Source organism: Halichoerus grypus, chromosome 4, assembly GCF_964656455.1.
Source record: "Halichoerus grypus chromosome 4, mHalGry1.hap1.1, whole genome shotgun sequence".
Classification (NCBI taxonomy): domain Eukaryota; kingdom Metazoa; phylum Chordata; class Mammalia; order Carnivora; family Phocidae; genus Halichoerus; species Halichoerus grypus.
Genome location: NC_135715.1, coordinates 148706036 through 148731876, shown reverse-complemented (window position 1 = coordinate 148731876; position 25841 = coordinate 148706036). Strand labels below are relative to the sequence as shown.

The window sequence follows — 25841 nt, the reverse complement described above, 5'->3', positions numbered from 1 at the left end:
CTGGTTTGGCCTGAGGGTGAAGAAGATGAGTAAGGGTTATAACTAAATCTCTTTTCAAATGACATATTAGAGGATCTTTGTCCTTCCTTTCCTCATCTTTTTTTACCCCAGATAATAATATAACCCTTTCTGCCCTGATAAAGATGCAGTGCATTTTACTCTTAATCTAAAATGATTCTTAATGTAATGACTGACTAGTGTCATAGGGAAGGCATTTTCAGAATTTATGGCTGTATTCTTTGATTCATCTACTTCTAGCTGTGACATTGATTGATGTTTATAAAATTCCTAAGCCTCTACTGGCAACTATGATTATTATCTTAGAGCGTATAATCAAAGAAGTGTGGGTGAAATTATGTAGGAAGGAAAAAAATTCTTGACTTTAAAAAAATGTGTTAATAACAGCAATTATAAATTCAAAGGAAACATTTGAGCAAATAAAATTCCTTTCTGATGTTTTTAAACCAAAAGTTTGTCTCAGTTATTTATTTATTTTTGCTTGCTAGTTTGCCAAGTTGGCTCCATGGATGTATTTTACTTAGTACAATAATAGATCATTTTTTGACCGACTCTGATTATCATTCCACATGGCCATACCCATGAAACTATAGTCTAGTATTAAGGCTCTAGTCATGTTATATTTTTAGAAGTTCTGAGATATAGCAATGAGGCATTAACTAAACATCAATCATTTTAAAAGTTGATAGTCATGTTAATGGTAATCTTAATAGAGTTTGTCCTTTTAAAGACACACTCACGATCATATACTTTCCAGATGTGAAAAGCACAGCTCTCAGATGAATATATTGACAAGGGAATTCCAACGGCCATAAAACTCTAAGGCCCTGATTATCACCCAAACAAACTAAATTCTGCACTCACTTAGGTCATTTGTTTTCCTGTTCAGTCATTCCAGAATTTGAAGCCAAGTAGCTGAATAACATTGCAACACAGCCATACAATTATAGTCAGTGAGAACATTCCTGAAACAATTCAGTAAAAATCTATTTGTAGAAATTGTAACAAAGCATAATTATATTGAATTTTTAAAAAGGTAGACTGTTATAACTTAAAGTTTTCTGTTCACTTTCAAATTGCTGCTATAACAAATGCACTGTAGCTCCAGTCCTCTGGGGAGGGGGCTGGTACTCATGGTTTATAGCTGGGATCTGTTTGTTAGTTAAGACCAGACTTGAGATATACTTTTGTTGCAAACTCTCTGCATTCCAAGTCCTCAATTAAAAATACTGGGGAACTCTAGAAAGTCCTGTGACAAACTGGGCAAAGCTATGAACTATCCTTCTCCTACCGATGTTTCAGATTACCCCAAGATGGTCAGACTATTCTGCACTTCCCCTACTTGGTGATCTCAGCCTTCCAGGGTTTCCAGTTTTCTTCAGTATATTCAGGATGGAAGAAAGAGTTAATTTGTCCACCATTCACAGAAAATCTTTTGGTCTCAGTCTGATTGAAGCAGCTTAGGTCAGATGTCTCAACTGAACCAATCACTAGAAACAGGAAAAAAAAAACAAAACCTGATAGCCTTAATTCAGGACACTTGCTCAGGACTATTGCTTTTTGATCCTTCTGGGCATTAAACATATTTCATATGTTTCATATTTCATATTCCTTTCAAGTAATAAGCATTTTCCCTATCATCATCTCCACTTTCCTTATTCCAAGGACTCTGATTAGCTCTGGAAAGGGAGAGAAGAGCTATCTTAAATTATCACACTCTGGGATGTTTCCAAATAGTTAATACCCACAAGGTAAATTTCAAACCCTATAAACCAAGAGCCCTGAAAACTGGAGCTAACCCAGAGTCCTGTAGTTTGGAATGTGGAGGCCACTCGGGTGACTGGTGGTGTTACTTTTAACAAAATTCCTTGTGAAAGAACCAGAGTAACAAAGCAGGAGGATGGGAGTGCCAGACTACCAGGGTTTTCAAGTATATTAGGTTACAAAACAATCCATGTTATTTGTGCTGACCCAGAAAGAGGAAAAAAACCCACAAATGTGGACACAAAAGGTAGGTTATAAACCAGAAACATGCAAAACTACAGATGATATAGACACATTTTTTGGGGGGAAGGGGGTGCCAAGAGAGGCAAGTGCTGTTGGACTAAAGGAATTAATGGAGAATAGACATGGAGAGGAGGCAGACAGTACAGTACAGGATGAATTTTACAGGCACTTTTTTTTTCTTCAAATTTTTATTTAAATTCTAGTTAGTTAACATACAGTGTAATATTGGTTTCAGGATACAGGTGCTTATTTAAGCCTGAATTCCACATCCCTTTTTTGGGAACCCTCTATACTTCCTGTAGGATGCCAATGGTGTATGTTCCCAGATTTTATGGCATTTGTTAGACTGTCAGGGTTTGAATCTTGGCGTGGTCACTCACTAGTTATGTAACCCCTTGTCAAGAATCTTAAATAGTTCTATATAGAAACTTAAGACATTTAGTTTCCTTATCTATGAAATGGACCAAATAGTAATGTGTTTTATAGCATAATTATAAGTGTTAAATGAACTGTTAATATAGGTAAAACAGTGCCTGGCTCATCATAAGTCCCCAATAAGTTGTTGCTATTATGTTTATTACTGATGTTAATAGACTTACATGTTATGGAAAATGATAAGTACTCATTGATATATCATGAATCAATATCACAAAATATTTTCTAATCACATATTATTTCTCAAAAATCTTGCTTTGCTTATTCTATAAGAATGAGATTGATGTCCATTAAGAACATTAGGTGATTCACTGAGAAACTCTTATTCAGTATCTATTAAGCAATGCACTGTGCAAAATATGAGGGGAAGACTTAAAAAATGAAAAAAGAAATAATACTCAAGGAATTTATTATATCTTGTCATTTAAGAACCAATCATTATTTTACACAAAATCTATTAGTGAGAATTATTGTATGCAATAAATATAGAAAAGCTTTATTTCAGATATACGGTATTAGAAAAGCAAATTTCAGGGCTAGAAGGATCTATTCTTGAAAATGTACAGATTTTCTCAATTTATTTTGTCCCACAATGTTTCACAGAGTTCAAAATTTATAGTTCATCCATTTTTAGGGCTCACTAATAATTATGTGGATTCACTGAGGAGATAATAGAGTAGACCCCTAAGATAAGCAGAGTCTTAAAGACTAAGTATAAATTAAGAAGTAAACAAAGATTCCTTCTACAAAGATTCCTGATAGCCAGTCACATTACTTCACTTCAAGAAGTCAAGCCTTGTTTAAGAATCTGTATACAATAAAAGCCAGTAATGGTCATAATGTACTACTCACCGTCCGTAGTATGGGGAATTTGATCATATGTCCGAGAGCAGTTTCTTTTAAATGTAAGAATAGATTACTGAAAATGACTGGAACTACTTTGGGTTCAGAACTAATGAATTCATCAATAATTAGGATGTTTTCAGTAACCAATAACTAAAAGCCTGATTTGAACTTGCCTAAACAATTTACTGATTCATGTAAGTGAAGTAGGTCATGCAAGACTCGGTATCACTAAGGGCTCGGTTTCTATCTCTGTAATTTCCCCTACCTGGTGATCCCAGCCTTCCAGGGTTTCAGTTTTCTTCAGTATATTCAGGATGGCAGAGTTAATTTGTCCACCATTCACAGAAAATCTTTTGGTCTCAGTCTGATTGAAGCAGCTTAGGTCAGATGCCTCAACTGAACCAATCACTAGAAACAGGAAAAAAACAAACACTTGATTGCCTTAACTCAGGACACTTGCTCTAAAAATGGAGCTGAGCAGATTTAGTTTCCCTAGAAGCACACCTTTATCATATAAAAATCTGGAGCTATTGGGGAAGTGTTGAATAGATGCCAAGAAAGTACTAACAAATGCTCCATCCAGGTCCTTTGATGCAGAAATAAACTTCACTTTACCTTTGGTAATTTTAGCAAAATTCTATCTAAATTAAATTAAAAAAAGAAAAACGAATCCCCCCTCTCGCCACAAAAGTATACTAATATGCTCTATGATTGTACTCCAAATCTGTGACAAGCTAGAGGATGGAGTGGAAAGAACCCTAGGGATGTTATTAGGAGAACTGGGGTCCAGCTTTGCCTCCATCACTTGCTAGTAGTTAAAACTCTGCAAATCACCTAATTTTTCTAATCATTGGTTTCTCATTCTAAAATGGACATCAGATTTTACCTTTTTCTCCCTGGCAGAGTTGTATTTCTGAAAACAGATAACACATAAAAAATATTTTGTGAAGTAGGTAATGTATTATATAAAGAAATATTGTTCTTAACATTAGATTTTTTTTTGCCATGTCTGGTCTAAGACTTGGCCTGAAATGGCTATTTTTAAGAGCTTCCTGAATTAATATTTAGAGCTTGTCAAGGTTTTATTGTCTGTAAGTTCTTGGAGATACTTGCTTCCATAAATGAACTCCACATGTAGGTTACTAAATTTAGTATGTTGCTGTTAGTCTTATTTCATATATTTGTAATTATTAAAGTATTCTTGAAAAGTATGCTCTATATCTCCTCTTTACGGGGGATTTTAGTACCTATTCTTGCACCTTGATTGCTTTGTTCTGTTAGGTTTGAAATATTAGCACAATGGGAAAGGATAGAACTGGGATGTGTGTTCAATAAAGGTTTTTCCATAACTCAGAGCTCAAGAACAGAATCAATGTCATTGTCTAACTGAAGGTCAATCTGAAATAATTCAAGGGAAGGTAATGAGCCATCTTAGATTGCTATTCAAATACAAATTATCTAGTTTGATAAAGCTGTATCATATTAAATCATAAGATAATTCTGTTATTTCAAATATTAATTTTAGAAAAATATTGCTTTTTGATCCTTCTGGGCACTAAACATATTTCATTGCATTAATTTAAAGGATTATTTTTACAATTGCTACTGTCAGCTGTTAAAATGGTTTAAGCCTAAATATCCATTTGGGTATGGCCACATACTCCCCATTGCCTCAACACCTATCCCAATGAATTCAGAAGCAGTTAAAGTATAAATCTTTAATATTATGCAGTTATTTTAAAATGTTAGAAATTTTTGTTTCCATCTGACAACCACTACTCTACATTAGCTTACTTCAAAGACACTAATGCTAGAATTTATTCATTTCACTGTGTACTTAAACTCTATTATGTAAAATATCTAAATATCTAAATGAATGTAGATATTAAATTTTATAAGAAATCATTCATCCTTTTATGGTTAATGGTTTTAGAATCCGGCACAGATATGAGACAATTATTTTCAAGATATGTGGTATGAGTGGTAGATAAGTACTGAGGAAGTGTTTGACAAACACTGAGGGAGAAGACATTATTTCCGTCCTTAAACAGACAGGAAGGGCACCTGGGTGGCCCAGTTGGTTAAGCGTGTGCATTTGGCTCAGGGCATGATGCTGGGGTCCTGGGACCAAGCACCATGTTGGGTTCCCTGCTCTGCGGGGAGCCTGCATCTCCCTCTTCCTCTGCCCCTTCCCCCCACCCTCTTACCCCCCGCTCATGTTCTTTCAAATAAATAAAATCTTAAAAAACCAAAAAAAACAAAAAACAGAAGCTAGAGCTCATGCAGAAGGTAGACATTTAGCTGGGAGATTTACATGCAGAAATCTAAGTGGAAAGTGCATTCTCAGCTGAGGGAATGTTATGAGCAAACCTGCAGAGGCAGGAAAATATGAGTGTTGGTGTGGACTCACCAACTGGTGGCCAGCTGCCTTAATTTGGCCTGCAGAGATGTTTTGTTTGTCCTGTATCATAATTAAAATTCTTTAGAATTGTAGCCAACATTAAAATCAGGGAAATTATGGGCTTCCAGTTTCCTGTGAAAAAGTGAAGATTTACCTACATTCCACATTCCAACATTTCAACAACGCCACACAGCAATTATTTGGAGTTGAGAAGCTGCTGCTTTGCTCAAAGGGAAGGAATCGTCTTGTTTTCCCAAACAACTGTCTTCTTCATTCATTTAGGTTCCTTGCTCATTCCTGTAATTGAATTAGCTTCCCCTAGCCAGTATCACAAGGTTAATGCTATGTGGAGTTGTTTGATGTCTCTGTTTCAGAATGTGTTAAAACTTGTAAAATTTTTTGAAAATAACGTATGTCCTGTGAAGAAAAATATCTTGAAATCTTTTTGGTAGGGAGATTAAAAACGAGATTTTCTTCAGATATAATAAAATTTGTATTTTAATTTATGTTGTGCTATCTCTACCAATATCAGTATCACTATTAACTTCAGGAAATGTTTTCAGGATGTCAACAATTCCAGATCTGAAGATTTAATCTTCAGGTTTGAGATAATATTTAACCAACTCCCTGTGGCGCATATTACTGATTGATTGATTGAATATGTGTTTAATGTGAAAATAATGGGTAAGCTATGCTTTTACAATCCAACATTTGGATCATATAAAATGATAATTGGGAGTTTAATATATACCCAATTTTTTTGGTTCCCCACTCTAAAAAAAAGTACACTGCTATTTCTCTCTTATTTTTTAGCATCAGGAGATCAGGAAGAAATTTTGACACAATCCTTTCCAGGATAACTGTGAGGAACTGGTCTATATTTGGTCAGTGTTGTCTCATGAATAGACTCGGATGGAATTTTATGCCTGTCCTTTTAAATCTGCACAAAAAAGAATAGTGGAGAGTTCAGCCTGGGCTAAATCTAATGGATTGGTAACAAAATGTCAACTCCACAGAAATGATTAATAAGGGCTGAACAGGTACAAATCATGTAATTGTATATAATCATATCTTGGAGCCAATAAGTAATTCTACTGCTGCCTTGGAGGTTTTAAAAAAACAGAGTTTAAGGAAAAATGTTCTATTCCTCAGTATTTTTTTTCCCTTTAAAAAAATATTTGTAGAAGATCAGATTTCTCTATAATTAAAAATTCTCATAGTTCATTTAAGGCAGTGTTTTATACACCACTCTTACAAAACCAAATCTGCTTAGTTGGAAAGCTAAACTTTTTATCTTATATATGAGTTTGATTCTTCTCAAGTTCAAATGTATATTTAGATCACATGTTACACTGATATGTAATCCAAGGAACAACTACTTAGAGTAAACTGCGTATTAGTAATATTAGTAATGGATTAAAATTATTACATATTATGTAGTAATATGTAATTAGTAATATGCTTAGCTCTACATAATTCATAATGTATTTTCTTTTTTTTTTTAAGATTTTATTTATTTTTTTTATTCATTTGACAGAGAGAGAGAGACATCGAGAGAGGGAACACAAGCAGGGGGAGTGGAAGAGGGAGAAGCAGGCTTCCCGCAGAGCAGGGAGCCTGATGCGGGGCTTGATCGCAGGACCCTAAGATCATGACCTGAGCCGAAGGCAGACGCTTAACAACAGAGCCACCCAGGCACCCCTCATAATGTATTTTCAACCTATAATATTAACAGTCCTTTTGGACACTACACTGGGAAGACTGGGTATTTAGGCTTAAGAAATAGAACTTTTTTTTTTGGTGTGAAACTCAATGACAAACATGTCACAGCCTACTCTCAAATTGTTCCATAATTATCATAAATTATGTTTTTAATTGGTCCATGAAATCATTGTTGGGATGTTCAGTGTAATCAGTGAAGATATTTAACTGCCTAAGTTCTTTTTTTTTTTTCTTTAAAGATTTTATTTATTTATTTGACAGAGAGAGAGGCAGCGAGAGAGGGAACACAAGCAGGGGGAGTGGGAGAGGGAGAAGCAGGCTTCCCGCGGAGCAGGGAGCCCAATGCGGGGCTCGATCCCAGGACCCTGGGATCATGACCTGAGCCGAAGGCAGACGCTTAACGACTGAGCCACCCAGGCGCCCCAGTTCTTTTTTTTTTTAATGTCAAAAAAGCAGTTATTTAATATTTCCTATGTGTCAGGTACTCTTGTAAGCATTTGACGTAAATATTTAAATCATCACAACAACCTTATGAAGAAGCCCTAGTAATAACCCCATTATATAGATGGGGAAACTAAATCATGGAGAAGTTAACTTATTTGCCTAAGGGCACACAGCAACTAGTGGAACAGGATTCAGTTCTAGGCATGCTCAGAACCCCACGCTTTTTACCTCTAAACTCTGGTGGTGCAGACTGAATGATCTCCTTAATCTTATGCTAGTGCAGATGAGACTGACATACTTCATCTTTCCCAGAAATACTCAAAATCCTGTTATGCTGACTGACTTTGCCAAGCTATTCCTAATGCTTTCCATTTTTAATAGAGGTATGTAAAACACTTGTACCTTCCTTCCGATGTGCTCATTGCTTAGGGTTAACGGGGAAGTGTGAGATTATTCTGGGAAAAGGTCACAGTTGAAAATACTAGTGAAACCTTCTTTAGCTCTCATTTGTGCTTTGTGCCAGAATTAGGGCACAGCAAGGGCAAGTCACCTGCCTGGGGCCAGACAAGCAGTGGTGGATTTTAGATTCACATCCCTGTAGGGATTGGTATGCTTCTTGTGAATTTAGCTTAGATTCTGGAAGGTAGCTGGGGCCTGGGTTATCGTTGATAGGAAGCTCTCCCTCCACTAAACAGCATGCTCAGAAGTCCAAGAATCCCCTAGCCCGTGCCCCTGTCAACGTTTCTGACATCTGAGGTGTGCAAATTATGCTCAGTAGCCAGCCTGACACATCTTGAATACACTATCCGACAGAGGCAATCCCTCAGAATAGCCAGTGAGAAGACCATTCGAGACACCAGCATTTTCCGCTGGTAGAGCAGTCATTCTGAGCCAGCCACACAACTCTGCATTTTCCTAAACAGGTCTTAATGCTTCTTCCTTACAACACTCTTCCCAAAATAATACAGGTGAATTCTGTGAAATTAAATGTAGGACCAGGGAGAAGACGAAGGGATGATAACAAGAGAAGTAAAACCTGAACTGAAGACTGAATCTGGATCATCCCTGAAATTCTAATCTCTCAACTAAAATATTTTTGGACTGAACTCCATATGATTAATAGAACTAACTTTAGTTTCCTCTTTGTCAAAGAGGAATAGATATTTAGAGCCAACCAGAATAAAGTGAGCTTCATGTTTGCATATATTTGAATAGTAGTGACTCAGAATTGCTGTATCTTATGTTTGCAAGTGTGTGTAAAATGCATTTTATGTATGTACCTGCCTACCTACCTACTTACCTACCTACCTACCTCTATCTATTTATCTGACCACCTATGAATCTATCTACATCTATCATCTTGGATACCTGTGTCAAGTACATGGGAAAGCCTGAATTGTCTACTGACAGGGAGTCATCAGCCATGCTACCAAACATTCTAATAAATAAAAGTAAGGTGGATAAACTTTATACATACCAGTGCTTCATAAATGACTATACGGAAATCTACATTTCTGTATTAATTGAATCAGTACGGAATTTAGAATACTCTAAATAGTCACGGTTAGTTGCATACATTCAAGTTCAAGTTCTTGAATTTGTTTACGGTGGGATATAATTATTTGAGAAATGATAGTAACTTTCATAGCTTCAGTTGCCTGGATACCCTTTGATTCCTATTGGAACAAGTCTGACATAATCTTTTAAAATTCTGTTCACTAAATCAAAAGTAATTCTATGACAGTGTGCAATATAATATGTTTCTCTTATTTCTAAGACACAAATGCTTCCTCACTCTGTACTTACTTTTTCTTAAGCCTTTACTGTCACTAGGGAGGCTTTTGTCATTCTATGTAATAAGGTAGAATGATATAAAATTAGCATTATGTATTTATTTTGATCTACAAAATGCTATATGGTTTTATATGATTCAATAAAATACCTATTAAAAGTTTATCCCCACTAAAATCCATAATAATGTCATAACTTAGATGAAATTTCTCCCGATTACCCTCATATAGACATAACATAGTTTAACAGTGGGAAGTACCAAACCTCCAAGGAATTTAAAGTCTGAGAGTGCAGACAGAGACTGAGCTTAGGTGATGCTAGTGGTTGTCACAACATGTGGTTGATTATACTTTGGTTCAGATGTTCTAAATATGGAGAGATGCGACTTCAGATTAGACCTAATTTATTAGATAAAGGGATTAGATTGATGTAATAAATATGTAATAAATCAAGACCTAAAAATGCAAACCACCTCAGAATAGTCTAATCACTTTGTCATTAAGAATTACAAATACTGGTTCTCAAAAATGAAAGTAGGAAATATATTAATTTCCTTTAGGATTTTGTATGTATAGATAAATACCACAAACAAGCATATAATATATGGAATTCCACAAGAGTGGTTTAAATTTATTTTAATCCTAGAAGATTTAGAGGGAAGGCTTGATTTTCATTAAGTGCAGTGTAATCAACAGGATTTCCTCTAAAGAAGATACAGGTGTTTGGAATAAAATCCCAAAAGATTGCTTGCATGAAATTGTCATAAACAAAGGGCATATGATGATACATTTTTTGCTATATTTTAAATAGTCAACATCCTTTCTCATACATATATACTCACACTTACACTTACCAGAAGTCATTGATTACCTGTTAATATTAACAGGAAATAAAGAAAGGACAAATAAAGGCAATAAATAACTGTTCCATTTATCAATTGTTGGGTAACAAACCTGCCCGAAATGTAGTGGATAAAACCAAAAAATATTTATTTTATTCATGAATCTTCAACTTGAGCAGGGTTCTGTAGGAAAATCCCACTGCTACTCCATTCAGTGTCACTTGAGGCAGCTTGAAGGCTGAGGACCAGGGTCACTGGGGATATTATTTACTCATGCAACTGGGAATTGATGCTGCTGTTCACTAGTACTTTAACTGGACCCTTGGCTAAAACATTCATTGCCTTTCCATGTGGCTTTCCATGCTTACAAAATGGTGACTGGGGTCCAAGGAAGAACATCATGAGATGGGTAAGACAGGCACAAACCTTTCTTAGCTAACATTAAAAGACACGGAAGTACAAATCTCCCACATTCGTTCGGTTGGAAGCAATGAACTAAGGTCAACTGATAATCTAGGAGTGGAAACTTAAGATTCCACTCTGATGTGAGAAGTATCAGAATTTATGAACTTTAGCTTCTTTTTTTTAGGAGCAGTCCTGAGGTAGGGCAAAAAATAAAATGTGTATGTTAAAGTGTAAGTTGATAGGTCTTAACATATGTGTAAATCTATGAAACTACCACTACGGTGAACATGAAAACATAGCTATAAGCCCTGAAAGTTTCGTTGTGCTCTTTGTAATTCCTCCCACCTAATGGGAGGTTTTTATATGTAAATATTATCTGCTTTCTGTCATATGGATTAGTCTGCATTGTCTAGAACTTCATAAAAATGAAATTATGCCATTTCAAAACACCATAAAAAATAGGTGTTTTGTTTTGTCTGACTTGTTTCACTCAGCATAACTATTTTGAGATTGCTCCATGCCATTACATGTATCAAAAGTTGGTTGTTTTTATTGCTGAGTAGTATTCCATTGGTTGGATATACCACAACTTGTATATCCATTCACCAACTGATGAACATTTGTATTGATTCTGTGTTTTTGGATATTATGAACAGTTCTACTATGAACATTTCTGTACAAGTCTTTGTAGGGACATATGTTATAATTTCTCATGGAGAAATACCTAGGAGTGGAATGACTAGATCATATGGTAAATCTATATTTAACTTTTTAAAAAGCTGCTGAACTGTTTTCCAAAGCAGTTGCACCACTTCCATTTTCAGCTCTGATAGGTAAAGAGCTTGCAAGTTGTCCCTCCCTTTCTTACAAGAAAATGCTGGGGAAAAAAAAACAACCATATTTGGACCCATCCACCAGAGAACAGAAGTTGCAGAGAAAGCCATCACTCTGAAATTTAGAGACAGAGATGAATTCAGAGAAATATACTATCCAAGGTTTGTTTACATGGGGCAGAAGATCCTCAATACCATACCTTGGTAGAACCACTTACTTAACTAGTAATTTTGACAAATTGCTAGAAACTGAGTACAGACAACTGTGAGAAAGAGAAAATCTTGAGGGCTGTAGTCATAGGAATCCCCCGCACTTTCATGAACTTTCTGTCCAGAAGCCCACAGTGTTCTCATGGTGAGGAATTGGGGCAAATATCCTGGCCCTGGAAAGGGGAGGGGAAGAACAGCCATTGTGAAAACCTCCTAGATCCTTCTATTTAACAAAGGCCTCCATTCTAGAGGGAAGGATGTTACCAGAAGGCTTACCACAAAATTCTACTAAAGCTCATCCCAGCTGGCTGAACAAAATTTCACACACTTCAACCTGCTTTAGCCTTCTGTCCCACCTGGGGTGGGATAATGAATAGGGAAGAGGGTTTCAAGGAAATAGATTAAGAATGCTGCACCAGGAACAGAAGTATAGGAAAGAGAGGGGGATAAAAGCTATATCCCTAGAGTAGGAACAAAAACTCTCAGAAAGACTTTACTCTGAGATATAGGCTTATTAAAACATTGAAATTTAAAAAGGAGATTATAGAACACCCCCTCCTCTCATTACCACTTTAAAATGCTTTCAGTATAACAGTGGAGAGAGCTGAAAGATACAGACTTTCTCTGAGGAACAGCACAAAGGTAAACCCTAAAGTCAAAGCCAAGACAAAAACAAGCACACTTTAAGAATTTGAAAACTTCAGTTATCTATAGCTGCAACAAATATTAAGCACAACACATCTCCTAGCTAGATTAACATTAAAGGCTTATTTACTCCATTACCTATCACCCAATACAACATGTCCAGCTTTCAACACCAGCAACAAAAAATACCAGGCAAGTCAAAAAAGTGTACTAAAGTGAAGTCTGAAGAGTCACAACAATCATCAGAACCAGATTCAGATATAGCACATACATTAGAATTATCAGACAAGGAATTTAAAATAACTATGTTTAATATAATTAGGACTCTCATGGAAAAAGTTGAAAACATTTAAGATCAGATGGATAATGACAGCACAGAGATGGAAACCATAAAAAAAAAATTAAAGGGAAATGACGGAAATAAAAAAACATAGTAAAAGAAATGAATACCTTGAACATACTTATCAGTAGACTTGCTACAGCTGAGAAAAGAATTAATGAACTTCAAGATACCTCAATAGAAACTTCCAAAACTGAAACAGAGAAGAAAAAAATTAAACAAACAAAAAACCTAGAGCATCTAAGAACTGTGGGGTAATTTCAAAAGTTATAATATATGCATAATTGGAATGTCAAATGGAGAAGAAGAGATATTTAAAGTAATAATGGCTGAGAAAATTTTATTTTATTTTATTATTATTATTATTATTATTTTTTTTTTTTGTGGCTGAGAAAATTTTAAAATTAATTGTAGACACCAAACTACAGATCTAGGAAGTTCAAAGAAAACCAGGTAGGTTAAATACCAAACAAAAACCCCTCACAGTTAAGGATATTATATTCAAACTGCAAAAACTGAAGGCAAAGCAAAAGTCTTAAAAGAAAAGCATTTCACCCATAGAAGAACAAAAATAATAATTACACCAGACTTCTCATCCAAATTGGAGCACACAAGAAGAGAGTGGAGTAAAATCTTTATAAAATGTTAGAAGAAAAAAACCTTGCCAACATTAATTCTATGTCCAATGAAAGTATCCTTCAAAAATGAAGGAGAAAGGGCACCTGGGTGGCTCAGTCGGTTAAGCAACTGCCTTCAGCTCAGGTCATGATCCAAGGGTCCCAGGATTGGGCCCCCTGTCGGGCTCCCTGCTCAGCTCCCTCTGTCCCTCACACTTTCTCTCTCTCTCAAATAAATAAATAAATAAATAAATAAATAAATAAATAAAATCTTTACCAAAAAAAAAAGTGAAGAGAAATATTTTCCCAGACACAAAGACTGAGGAAATGTATCACCAGCAGATCTTCCCTGAAAGAAATGTTAAAAGAAGTTCTTTAGGCAGAAAAAAAAAATAACACAGGTCACACACCTGGATCTACATAAAGAAAGGGAGAGCATCAGAAAATGGATAAATAAAGATAAAATAAAATTGTTAATTTTTTTCTCAATCTTTATTGATCTAAAAGCCAGCTGTCTGATGAACCTTAGGGGAATGGAAAAAAAAGAGAGAGAGAGGGAGGCAAACGATAAGAGACTCTTAACTACAGAGAACAAACTGAGGATTACTGGAGGGGAGGTGAGTGGGGGATGGGCTAGATGGGTGATGGGTATTGAGAAGGGCACTTGTGATGAGCACTGGGTGTTATATGTAAGTGATGAATCACTAAACTATACTCCTGAAACCAATATTACACTATATGTTAACTAACTAGAATTTTAATAAAATATTTATTTTATTTATTTGAGAGAGAGAGAGCATGAGCGGGAGGGGCAGAGGAAGAGGGAGAGAGAATCTCAAGCAGACTCCCCGCTGGGCATGGAGCCCAATACAGGGCTCGATCTCATGACCCTGAGATCATAAACTGAGCCAAAACCAACAGTTGGACGTGTAGCTGACTGAGCCACCCAGACACCCCTAACTAACTAGAATTTAAATAAACACTTAAAAAAGAAAAGACAGCTGTTTGTTAGAAGCAGTAACAGTCGCAATTTATTGGATAATTATAGTAATGGATAAGTGAAATGCAAGACAGAAACGTCACAGGGATGAGAGGGAGGACTAAAAATACTGGTATAAAGTTCCTCGACTACACAGTAAGTGGTATAGCATTATTTGAAGGTGGACTCAAACCATTTAAAAATACATAAACCGTAGGGCAACTACAAAAAGTATTTATTAAAAGGATTATGCCGGGAATGGCCAGCAATCCCCGTACTGACTGATGATGAAAGATTACTCCAAACTTTGCTGTGAAAGAGAGGAGAAGGCAAGGGGGTCAGTGCTCAGAGACGGAAGACCCTTTGCCCTTCTTTGCTTTTATTGGTCCTTCAGGATAATCACACATCTTTATCACTGTTTCTCAAGCATGTGATGTGTAACAAGGGGTCTTACTGGAACTAGGAGGATCTGTTTACTGGAAAGATACGATATGCTAATCTGTGTGTTCTACCAGTCCTGCTAAACATAGCCTAGGGGGACAATGCATACAGCTCTTAGATCACAAGGCGGTTGTTTGGGCTAAGAAAGCTTTGGGAAAGGCAACTCCCTGTGGCATTCCTACAGCAGTGGGGTCATGGTCACGCAGGCCTCGGCATTCCAAAGGCCTATGTCCTTCTCGGAAACCTTCCCTGACCCCAGTGGCCTCTGTGTTACATTTTAGCAAGTCAGGTATTATGGCTGATTTCATGCTCCACATTAACCCCAACAGATTATGCATGGTACACCAAGAAAGAGGATAAAATTGAATCATATAAAATGCCCAATTACAATAGAAAGCACTAAAAAGAGGGAAAACGACATAAAGTAGTTGTACTATTTTACATCCCCATCAACATGGTTTGAGAATTCTAGTTATATACATCCTTGACAACATTAGGAATGATCAGTGTTTTAAAGTTTAGATACTTACAGGTGAGTAGCGGCTCTTTGTGCTTTTTGTTTTGCATGTACCTAATGTATAATGAATGATATTTAGCATCTTTTCATGTGCTTATTTGCCATCCATATATCTTCTTTGGTAAAATATATATTTAGATGTTTTACACATTTAAAAAATTAAGTAATTCCCTACCACCCCCTCCCCCCTTACTGTTGTGTTGTGGAAGTTCTTTATATATTGTGGATGTAAGTTCTTTATCAGAACCAGATTTTCAAATACTTTCTCTGAATTTGTCACTTGTATTTTCAATTTATTAGGAATGACTTTCAAAGAACAGAAGTTTGTAATTTTGAAGTCAATTCCATCAATGTTTTTCTTTATGCATAAAATTTTTGTGTTGTATCTCAGTAATCTTTGCCAAATCAATGTCACAAACATTTTGTTCTATGAGTACATTTATGAACTCAATTCTGTTCCATCCATTTGTCTATCCTGAAACCAAACCGTAGTGCCTTATTACAGTAACTACAGAATATGTCTTGAAGTCAGGCCATGTAAGTCTTTTTTATTTTTTTCTTTTTCAAAGTACTTTTAGTTCTTCTAGGGATTTTTTGTTTTTGTCTTGTTTTTTGTTTTGATTTTTTTTGCCATTTGAATTTTATAATCAGTTTTTCAATTTCAATTTTTTAAAGTCTGCTGGGATTTTGATGATGTTGCACTGAAATCCTAGATCAATTTGGGGAAGATTAACTTTCTATTGATTCTACTTATTCCTGAGCACTGTAGATCTTTATATAAGTCATCTTTTATTTTTATCAGCAATGTTATGTAGTGTTAAATGTATAAGTCTCACATTTTTTTGCTAGATTTATTCCTAATTATTTCATATTTTTGATGCTATATAAATAGGTTTTTTATTGCTATATCTCATCTTAGTTGCTATTGTGTAGCTATATGCCTTTTTTTTTAAGATTTTATTTATTCGACACGAGAGAGAGAGAGAGCACAAGCAGGTGGAGCGGCAGGCAGAGGGAGAAGCAGGCTCCCCGCTGAGCAGGGAGCCCGATGTGGGACTTGATCCCAGGACCCTGGGATCATGACCTGAGCCGAAGGCAGACGCTTAACTGACTGAGCCACCCAAGCGCCCCTATATGTCTGATTTTTATATATTGATCTTGTATCCTACAAATTGGCTACCACATGTTATTTAGTTCTAGTGGCTTTTTCTTTTTGTAGATTCCATAGAATTTTCTACACAGATGACCATGTCATTTGGGAATAAAGACATTGTTTTTTCTTTCTTTCCCACTAGCATGATTTTATTCCTTTTCCTTGCCCTAACTACACTGATTAGAACCTTCAATACATTGTTGAATAAAAGACATGAGAGGTGACATCTTTACTTTGTTCTTGATATTAGGGGAAGACATTCATCTTTTTTTTTTTTAATTGAGTATAGTTAACATACAGTGTTATGTTAGTTTCAGATGTACAATATGATGAATCAGCAATTCCATACAGTACCCAGTGCTCATCGCAAGTACTCTCCTTAATCCCCACTGACAATTTTACCCATTCCCCCACAGAAGGCATTTATCTTTTACCATTAGGTATAATGTTAACTAATAGTTTCACAGATTTTTAAAAAATCAGATAAGAATGTTTTCTTCAATTACCAGTTAAGATTATTTTTCATCAGGATTGTTGGATTTTGTTAAATGTTTTTTCAGCATTTATTGAGATGTCCATTTGGCTTGTCTGTTTTAGTTTATTAATGTGATGAACTACACTGATAGATTTTCTAATATTAAACTGAACTTGTATTACTTGGTTAAACCTCACTTGGTCGTGATGTATTATCCCTTTTAGATATTGTTGGATTTGATTTGCTAAATTGTTAAAAGATCTTCCCATCTATGTTTATGAGGGATATTTTATTTTCTCTCCTGGTATTAGAGTAAATCAATGCTAGCCTCATATTATAAGTTGGAAAGTAGTTCCTACTTTTCTATTTTCTGGTTTTGGTATTATTTCTCTGTTAAATAACTCATTCAATTTCCCCATAAAGCCATCTGGGCCCAACATTGCCTTTGTGTAAATGTTTCTAGTTACAAATTCAATTTTTAAAAGAAATATAAAACTGGGGCACCTGGGTGGCTCAGATGGTTAAGCATCTGCCTTTGGCTCAGGCCATGATCCCAGGGTGCTGGGATCAAGCCCCACAGCGGGCTCCCTGCTCAGTGGGAAGCCTGCTTCTCCCTCTCCCTCTGCCTGCCACTTCCCCCTGCTTGTACACACTCTCTCTGTCAAAAATAAATAAAATCTTTAAAAAAAAAAAAAAGAAATATAAAACTATTCAGATTATCTAAGTCTTTTTTTGAATCAGCTTTGGTAGTTTGTGTCTTTCAAGACATTTGTCTATTTCACCTAAGTTTCAAGTTTATTGACATAGCATTGTATATAATATTCATTATTACCATTTTAATATCTTACACATCTGTAGTGGCATCCCCTCTTTCACACCTTACATTGGTAATTTATTTCTTCTGTCTTTTTTTCCTGATGTTTGGTTAGAGGTTTATCATTTTATCTTCTAAAAGAACCAGACCACGATTTCATTGATGTTCTCTACTGATTTCTGTTTTCTACTTCATTGATTTTATTCTTATCTACTTACTTGGGCTTTATTTACTCAATTTTTCTATTTTTCTTGTTTCTTTACATGAAAGGTCATTGATTTAAGTTTTGGGCTTATTTTCCAGGGGGAACTAGCCTAACTTTTAGCAGTTTATACCAGATACTCAATATTTATATAGAATATTTATTACTCATATATATATTAGTCAGGGTTCTCCAGAGAAACAGAATCAATAGGAGATTGGGAGAGAGAAAGAGAGAGGGAGTGAGATGTCAGGGGAATTGGCTCATATGCTTATGGAGGTGGAGAGTTCCCATGATCTGCCATCTACAAGCTGGAGAATCAGGAAAGCTCCTAATGTAATTTAGTCAACGTCCAAAGGCCTGAGAAGCGGGAGCACTGATGTCAAGAGCAGGAGAACATGCATGTCCCAACTCAAGTGAAGAGCAAATTCACTTTTCCTCTACCTTTGTTTTATTCAGACCTTTAAAGTGTTGGATGATGCCCATCTGCTTTGGTGAGGAAGATCTTTACTGGTTCTCCTAATTCAAATGCTAATCTCTTCCAGAAATAACCTCACAGACACACCCAGAAATAATGCTTTACCAGCTATCTGGACATCCCTGAGCTTAGGAAAGTTGACTCGTAAAGTTAACGATTTCCTCATACTATTTAGCACTTTTTGGGGGGCGGGTATGTTGTCATATTCTGTCTGATACTGCCATTTAATTTTGTATTGTTTCCCTTCTCACATGTGAGGTAAAGCACACACAGCCCTGGGTGAAAGAAACTAATTTAGAATTTTGCATCATCCACTTATTAATTGACCTAGGGCTCAGTTTCCTATCACTAAAATATCAATATAATCATATGCCCGTAGGAAGGTCAAAAGCACTAAATGGGATGTATCTGAGACTGCATCCCCAAAGCTTCAGTGCATTCGCAGTTATTTTAACTTTACTCTATTTTAAAAAATCTGACCACTTCTTCCAGTAGTGGAAATCTATTAAAATCACAATTTAAAATACAGTAATTATCCCTCTTCTTCACAGCTCTTGTATTTAATTGTTTTATTGGGTACCTCCTCTTTTAACTTTATAATTATTTAAAAATATTAAACAAAATTTATCCCAGGATAAATCCTAGGACTAATCACCACACCTACTTCTTGTTCTATGACCAAGACCATCAAGTAGTTGCGTTTAATTGGTATTATCCCATTACTGAACAGGAGCTATCAATGCTCTAATTTATAGCTGTATGATACATAGAACTTCTGGAGGAACAAAAGGACACTAACACATAACGCACAAAGAATCCAAACACAGATGACCAACCCAAAATTTTCCTTCCCTCAGTTATTTTGGTGTCATGTAAATATAGCTTCTCTTAGAAAGAATTTAATGCTATTACAATGTAATTTCTAACCTGCTGATATAACAGGGACTGATACTTATATTCTGCATAGTCATGTCTATAAAAAGTATTAAAATGTTGATTAAATTGAAATTTTATTTCAGCTGGCTTTACTGCAATTAAAAGGCACTATATTTCTTCTTATTTTTTGCCTAACCCATTTGCTGAAAATATAAATTCCCTAGGAAAGTATTATAACCTAGGCCATGCTATTGAAATAGTAAGTAAATAAAAAGAAGAACTTGGAGAGTCACAACTGATTTGGAGATAAAATATTGCAGATAAGATGACAAAATATTTGTCCTGAAGTTATTTTGCTAAGGCATGAATAAACTAGAATGAGGTAATATTTAGTTCTTGAAATTCTGTATGCTTGCATGAGAAATATAATTTTTCCTTATATTTATTCTACAGAAAAGAGTCATATCTATGGACTCTTTCTCTTAATATATGGTTGAACACTTATGACTGACTGAAAGCTCAGAAAGTTTTAAATATAATGTCCAATCTCATTCCTCACTATCAAACTAGGAAATGCTGGCAGAGGTTTGTTTTCATAGGCATATTTTCACTATTAGCGCCTTTTAAAAAAAATAAGGTAAGGATAATCTGTTTCCTCATATAATTGATAATTTGGAAAATGGTAGTAATAAGTTTTTTTGTTTTATAAATAACCCGTATGCTGCCCATATTATGATAATTAAAGTAGTGAGTTAGAAAAAAAATAAAAATATTTTAAATATTGAAATTGTCTTTTCTTTTGAGGCAGCAGTAGTTTAAATTATACTGACAATTTCATGACTATTTTATTTTTGGCCCTGTTTGAAAGTAAAAATATTTTTGAGCAGGAAAAAGAAAATGACCAGACAAGGACATGATTAGATTTGGGTAGGAAAGAATAGCTGAGAAAGCTAAGAGAAAACAGAAAAATCATTGTGTTCCAAGGTTTAAAAAATACTCAAAGGATGTAAGACAAAATAAATACAATACTGTCCATAACTCTTAACTGACCAGTGTGACAGTGTGACAGGCCAGCATATTTTCCAGAAAATATTAAAAAAATGGTAATAAAATTAAAAAAATAAAACTCTGAGCCCAGGAACATGTCCTCAATGAAAGTGACATCTCAATAGCCACATGTTGAAACATCCAGCTTTTCTTCACAATTTAAAACCTAAGACTTCATAGGCTGACATTTAAAAGTAGAATCTTCTGGTACAGGGATGGATGAATGCTATAACTCTCTTCTTGAGTTTCCCTTCTCCTTTGGGTTTCTTTTTATTTATGTCACTATCAAGTTTATCTCAGTGTAGTTGTCCTCTTAAGCAATTAGGCTTTTCCCTTTCCATGCTTACCCCAGGAGAGCTAAAAACTTGCCTGGAAAGTAAAATTTAAAAGAAAAAAAAGAAGTGAAACTAAAACAAAATTGAATAAAATGGTTAAATAAGCTGAGAGAGTAATGTTCATTTAGATAGGGGCTGAAAACTGGCTGGCATGTGGTCCCCACTCATGTTGTGGTGAGACTATAGGGTCTTTTAGGACATATCACTGGTTGTCAACATTTAAAAGTTTCACAGAAAAAATTAAACTAAGTCTATCTGACTTTTCTTGAGAAAGTCAAAAGAACCGGCAGCACTGGGCCAGTGTTTCTACACATCAGCAACTGGCTGGAGAAGGAGCTTCCACTTACTTCCATAACCTATACTCCAATTTTTCACACTTACAATCAAGCCCATTTTATCTAGTTAAATTAGTGGACTGGAGTAGGTTTTATTTTAGCTGAGTCAGAAATTCTCCTAAGAATGTAGTCAAGGCTTCTTAATCTCAGGAAACAAACTGAGGGTTGCTGGAGTGGTGGGGGGTGGGAGGGATGGGGTGGCTGGGTGATGGACATTGGGGAGGGTATGTGCTATGGTGAGTGCTGTGAATTGTGTAAGACTGATGAATCACAGACCTGTATCTCTGAAACGAATAATACATTATATGTTAAAAAAAAAAAAAAAAAAGAAATAGTAGGAAGGGAAAAATGACTTGGGGGTGGAAATTGGAGGGGGAGATGAACCATGACAGACTATGGACTCTGAGAAACAAACTGAGGGTTCTAGAGGGGAGGGGGTTGGGGGATGGGTTAGCCTGGTGATGGGTATTAAAGAGAGCACGTACTGCATGGAACACGGGGTATTATACACAGACAATGAATCAGGGAACACTACATCAAAAACTAATGATATAATGTATGGTGATTAACATAATATAATAAAATTAAATTAAAAAAAAAGAATGTAGTCAAGGCATCAGTTGGGACTGCAGTCATCTATACCTTTCTGAGTTTACTCACATCATTATGAACAGGCTTCAAATCCTCCTGGCTCTTGGATGAAGACAATAGTTCCTTGCTACTTGGGCCTCTTTACAGGACCGTTCACAACACGGCAGCCTGTTTCTCCCCGAGTGAGGGTCTAGAGAGAACAAGAGATCAAGAGAGTGTGAGAAAGGTTGGTCACGGTAGACAGGAGTCGGCTTCTCCCTCTGCCTCTCCCCTGACTCTTGCGTGCTCTCTCTCTCTCAAATAAATAAAATCTTAAAAAGTGCCATCCCTTTTGCCATGTTCTATTCACTAGAAGTGAGTCACTAAATTCAGCCCTCACTCCACAGGAGAGGATTATATAAAGTGGGCTTTACATAAATTAAAAGTGTTACGCCTGCACTAAAATTAATTCTTTAGTCAACTTACATGATAGTACCATTTTGGTTTGTTCTCAAATAATTAACATTTGTTGCATCATTGTTATTTTCTAAGCAATGCTTTCTCAGCTTTACAGCAATTCATTCAGCCATCGAAAGTCCCCTGTTACCTAGGCATTCCTCACATAGCCTAAAAGCCGTGGAGCTTGATTTGAACCAAGCAGTTGGTCTCCAGAGGCTGTGCACTCTTAATCACCGCTGCACCGTGAGGGCTCAAGTTAAAGAATCCCTCCAGCTGTTATGAACCAGATGTAACTGTACTCAATCAACCATCTATCAAAAACTTGGTCCTTAGCAAGGCGTCCTTTGTTGCAGTGCTCTCGCCATCAGCCGCCGAAATCACCTGTTATACAATTAGGGACTGAAAAAGGAATGTTTTTTGTGTAGGTATCACTAGTTCACCAGTGTTGCTTGAGCTATTTGTGCTATGGGGCAGGAGAAGGGTTGGGATTCAACTCAGTCTAAATGATAAAATTAAAGCATCAGTGAGACCCGAAACATTTTCATTCACATAACTTCAGCCATGGGAATTACAGTACTATGACCACGCTGGTATCTTAAATTCACCTTGAGTGCCCGTATTACCTGAAGCAGTACCTATGGAGAATATGAAAACAAATTGGTATTCTCTAAGAATACAATATATCTAAATGTACAGGCAATGAGTTTTAAATTTCTATGATAAGAGTATTTGACTAGATTTTTATGGATAGGTTCTTAATTTACTAGAATGTAAGCCCTATTCTATGTTATTTCAGTTGTTTAAAATTCTGAGAACCTACAAGTCTCTGCCATTTGGTATCCTACCTCTCTTAAGCTGCATATTTCACAGGGAGTAGCCCAAGTAGTAAGGCTCTGGAAAATTATGCTGATGCCTTACCCGTGTTAGGTAACCATGATTTCTCGTAAAGACATATGGGCATGTGTAATAAATTGCAGTAGAAGGGTAGGGAGCTCTGGTGCATTTCCCAGACTTCCCCTTCTGGTTTAGAGAAAAACAGTGTTGTTAGCAGCTGCTGAGGAGGTCCCTATCCCCTTTTGCCTGACCTGTTAGTGTCTAAATAAATAAGTAGATGTATTTGTGCAAATCTTCTATAGATCAAAGGAAGTGAGTGGCAAGAAGAAGCTTTCTTAATTGTTCCTTTAAGTTCCCATGAATGGACACTAAAAGCAGCTAAGTATACTGAACGCTTTGTTTTGGACACTACTGATTATCTCCTTGATTTGTTTAGGAAGCTACAATTGATTTATTCCAAGAAAGGAAACAAACATTTCCTTTATGTAAATGCTTTCATTGTTTTTATTCTCCTACTCACTTAAGCTCTGACTTGTTATACCTAATATGTATTTTTACTTTACTCTTTTATTTCTTTTATTTTTTTAAGATTTTTTTATTTATTCATCTGAGAGAGAGCGAGAGCACGAGCAGGGGCTAGGGTCAGAGGGAGAGGGAGAAGCAGACTCCCTGCTGAGCAGGGAGCTTGACTATGGGCTCAATCCCAGGACCCCACGATCATGACCTGAGCCACAGGCAGAGGCTTAACCAACTGAGCCACCCAGGCACCCCTTTACTCTTTTATTTCACGATAAGTCCAACTCTAACTTCTAAGAAAATTGAGTTTTATTACCTGTTCTGGTTAAGTCTGGACCTGGAATACTTTTCTAGGGATGCACTTAAATTCATGAATGTTTGCAATGGGAATCTCTAAGATTTTTGGATTTGATTTGGTTTTAAAAGTGCTTTTATAAAAATTATTGCTCCTATTGATTTATCTACCTGTTTGTATAAGAACAGCAATATTACCCAGCAGTACAGATTTTCATATATATTTTATTCTTTCACAAAATTACTTGGGTCATTCTTCAATTTCAGTTTTGTAAAAGTATCAGTCTCTGTAAGAATTTAACAAATTGCTATCTGTGAAGGTAAAGCTAAAAACTGAAGTCGCTTTATACAAAATACCTATTTTAATTTTGGTGACATTCATTAACACTAGTCCCTCTCATTATGTGATTTGCTTATTTATTTTTACTATTTTATCTTTAGTCTCAAACTAAAAGAAATATGCACTCTTCACTGGCCTCCACTTAACCTGTTTGGCTTCCTATATCCTTCTCCTCTTTTTTATCTCTACATATCAGAATACCCTAGAGCTTAGATTCACACCTTTTTCTTTTCTTCTTCTAGAAACTTTGAATTCTATGGCTTCTATTTGCATCTATGGGCTGATAACCATCAAGTTTTATTTCTAGCCCTAATATTTTTAACTGTAGACACATATCCATATGAATATTTAAGCTCTCCATGGGATGTCTAGCAAACATCTCAAGTTTAGCACATTCAGAAGTGGATTATTGATTCCTACCCCCCATTCTCCACTTACTAAATTTGTTCCTATCACAATTTTCTCATATTTCACTGAATAGCCTTACTATCTGCCTTCGGGCTGAAGTCAAAATCCTTGAAAAGAATCCTTGCATCATCTTTCTCTCCTTATCCGTAGCCTACACAACAACAAATTTTGAGGGCTTCACCTTTAAAAATGGATCCAGGAACCAATCACTTCTCACCATTCCAACTCCTCTCCATTCATTTGAGAGAGAGAGAGGGGTGGGAGTATGGGAGGAGCAGAGGGAAAAATCCCAAGCTGACTCCCCACTGAGCACTGCACTCCACCGGGGGCTCTTTGCGGGTCTTGATCTCAGGACCCAGGAGATCATGACCTGAGCGGAAACCAAGAGTCTGACGCTAAAGCTTAACCGACTGAGCCACCCAGGTGCCCCTGGAAATCCTTTTAAATCACTAATCATATCAAGTCATTTCTGCTGTAAACCTTCAGGTGGTTTTCCTTCACGCTTCACCCAAAGTCACTCCCATGGCATACAGGATCTTGTCCCTGCCTATTTCTCTGAATTCATGTTTGACTGCTTGGCCTTTGTTCCCTGTTCTTCCCCCACTCTAGAGTCCTTGTTATTATTTGAGTTCACCAAGTCTGTTTCTGCCTCTTTGCCTACTCTTCTTTATGCCTGAAAATCTCTTAAGCTTCTATCTGGATAACTCATTGCCTCAGACCATTTAGATCTCTGCTCAAATATCTCTTCTTCTTCAACCTAAAATAGCATCCATCTTCTCTCTTTATCCCCTGACCCTGCTTTATTTTTTCTTTGTAGTAGTTATAACTACCTAACTTCATATTATATATTTATTCATTTTTTTTCTTATTTCTCTTTGTACTTCTTGTTTGCTCTTTTTTAGTGGATGATCTGGTTCTAACCTGCACTTCTAGCGTAATTATTTACAACTTCTCACCACATGGACCTCTACCTAAGTAGACTATTGCAAGATCACAGAACATAGTCTATGCTTTCCTAGATCCATACATTTTCTTTTCTTCCTCTTTGACTTCATTCAAGTTTCTTGTCATATGCTATCACAAATTATTCACTTTTATGTTCAAGAGATAATTATGATAAAGACCTGTCCTAACACAACATCACTCAAACTCATCTAGACTCCCTGTACTTCCTTTATGTCACTTGATCTATTATTATTTCTTAATGCTATCA

At 36.0% G+C, this 25841-nt stretch overlaps 1 long non-coding RNA gene across 2 annotated transcripts in view; it reads right to left on the bottom strand.

Annotated features, from left to right (window-relative positions):
- The window catches only part of LOC118553054 (uncharacterized), a 62738-nt gene that overhangs the window by 19517 nt on the left and 17380 nt on the right, over nt 1-25841 (bottom strand). The window contains exons 3-4 of one of the 2 annotated variants that reach the window (XR_013446780.1): nt 21868-21988; nt 3580-3714 (exon numbers count right to left, since the gene is read on the bottom strand). This is a non-coding gene — a long non-coding RNA (uncharacterized LOC118553054). Of the gene's footprint in view, nt 1-3579; nt 3715-21867; nt 21989-25841 lie in introns of those variants that run through there. The other variant, XR_013446779.1, reaches the window with a different exon arrangement.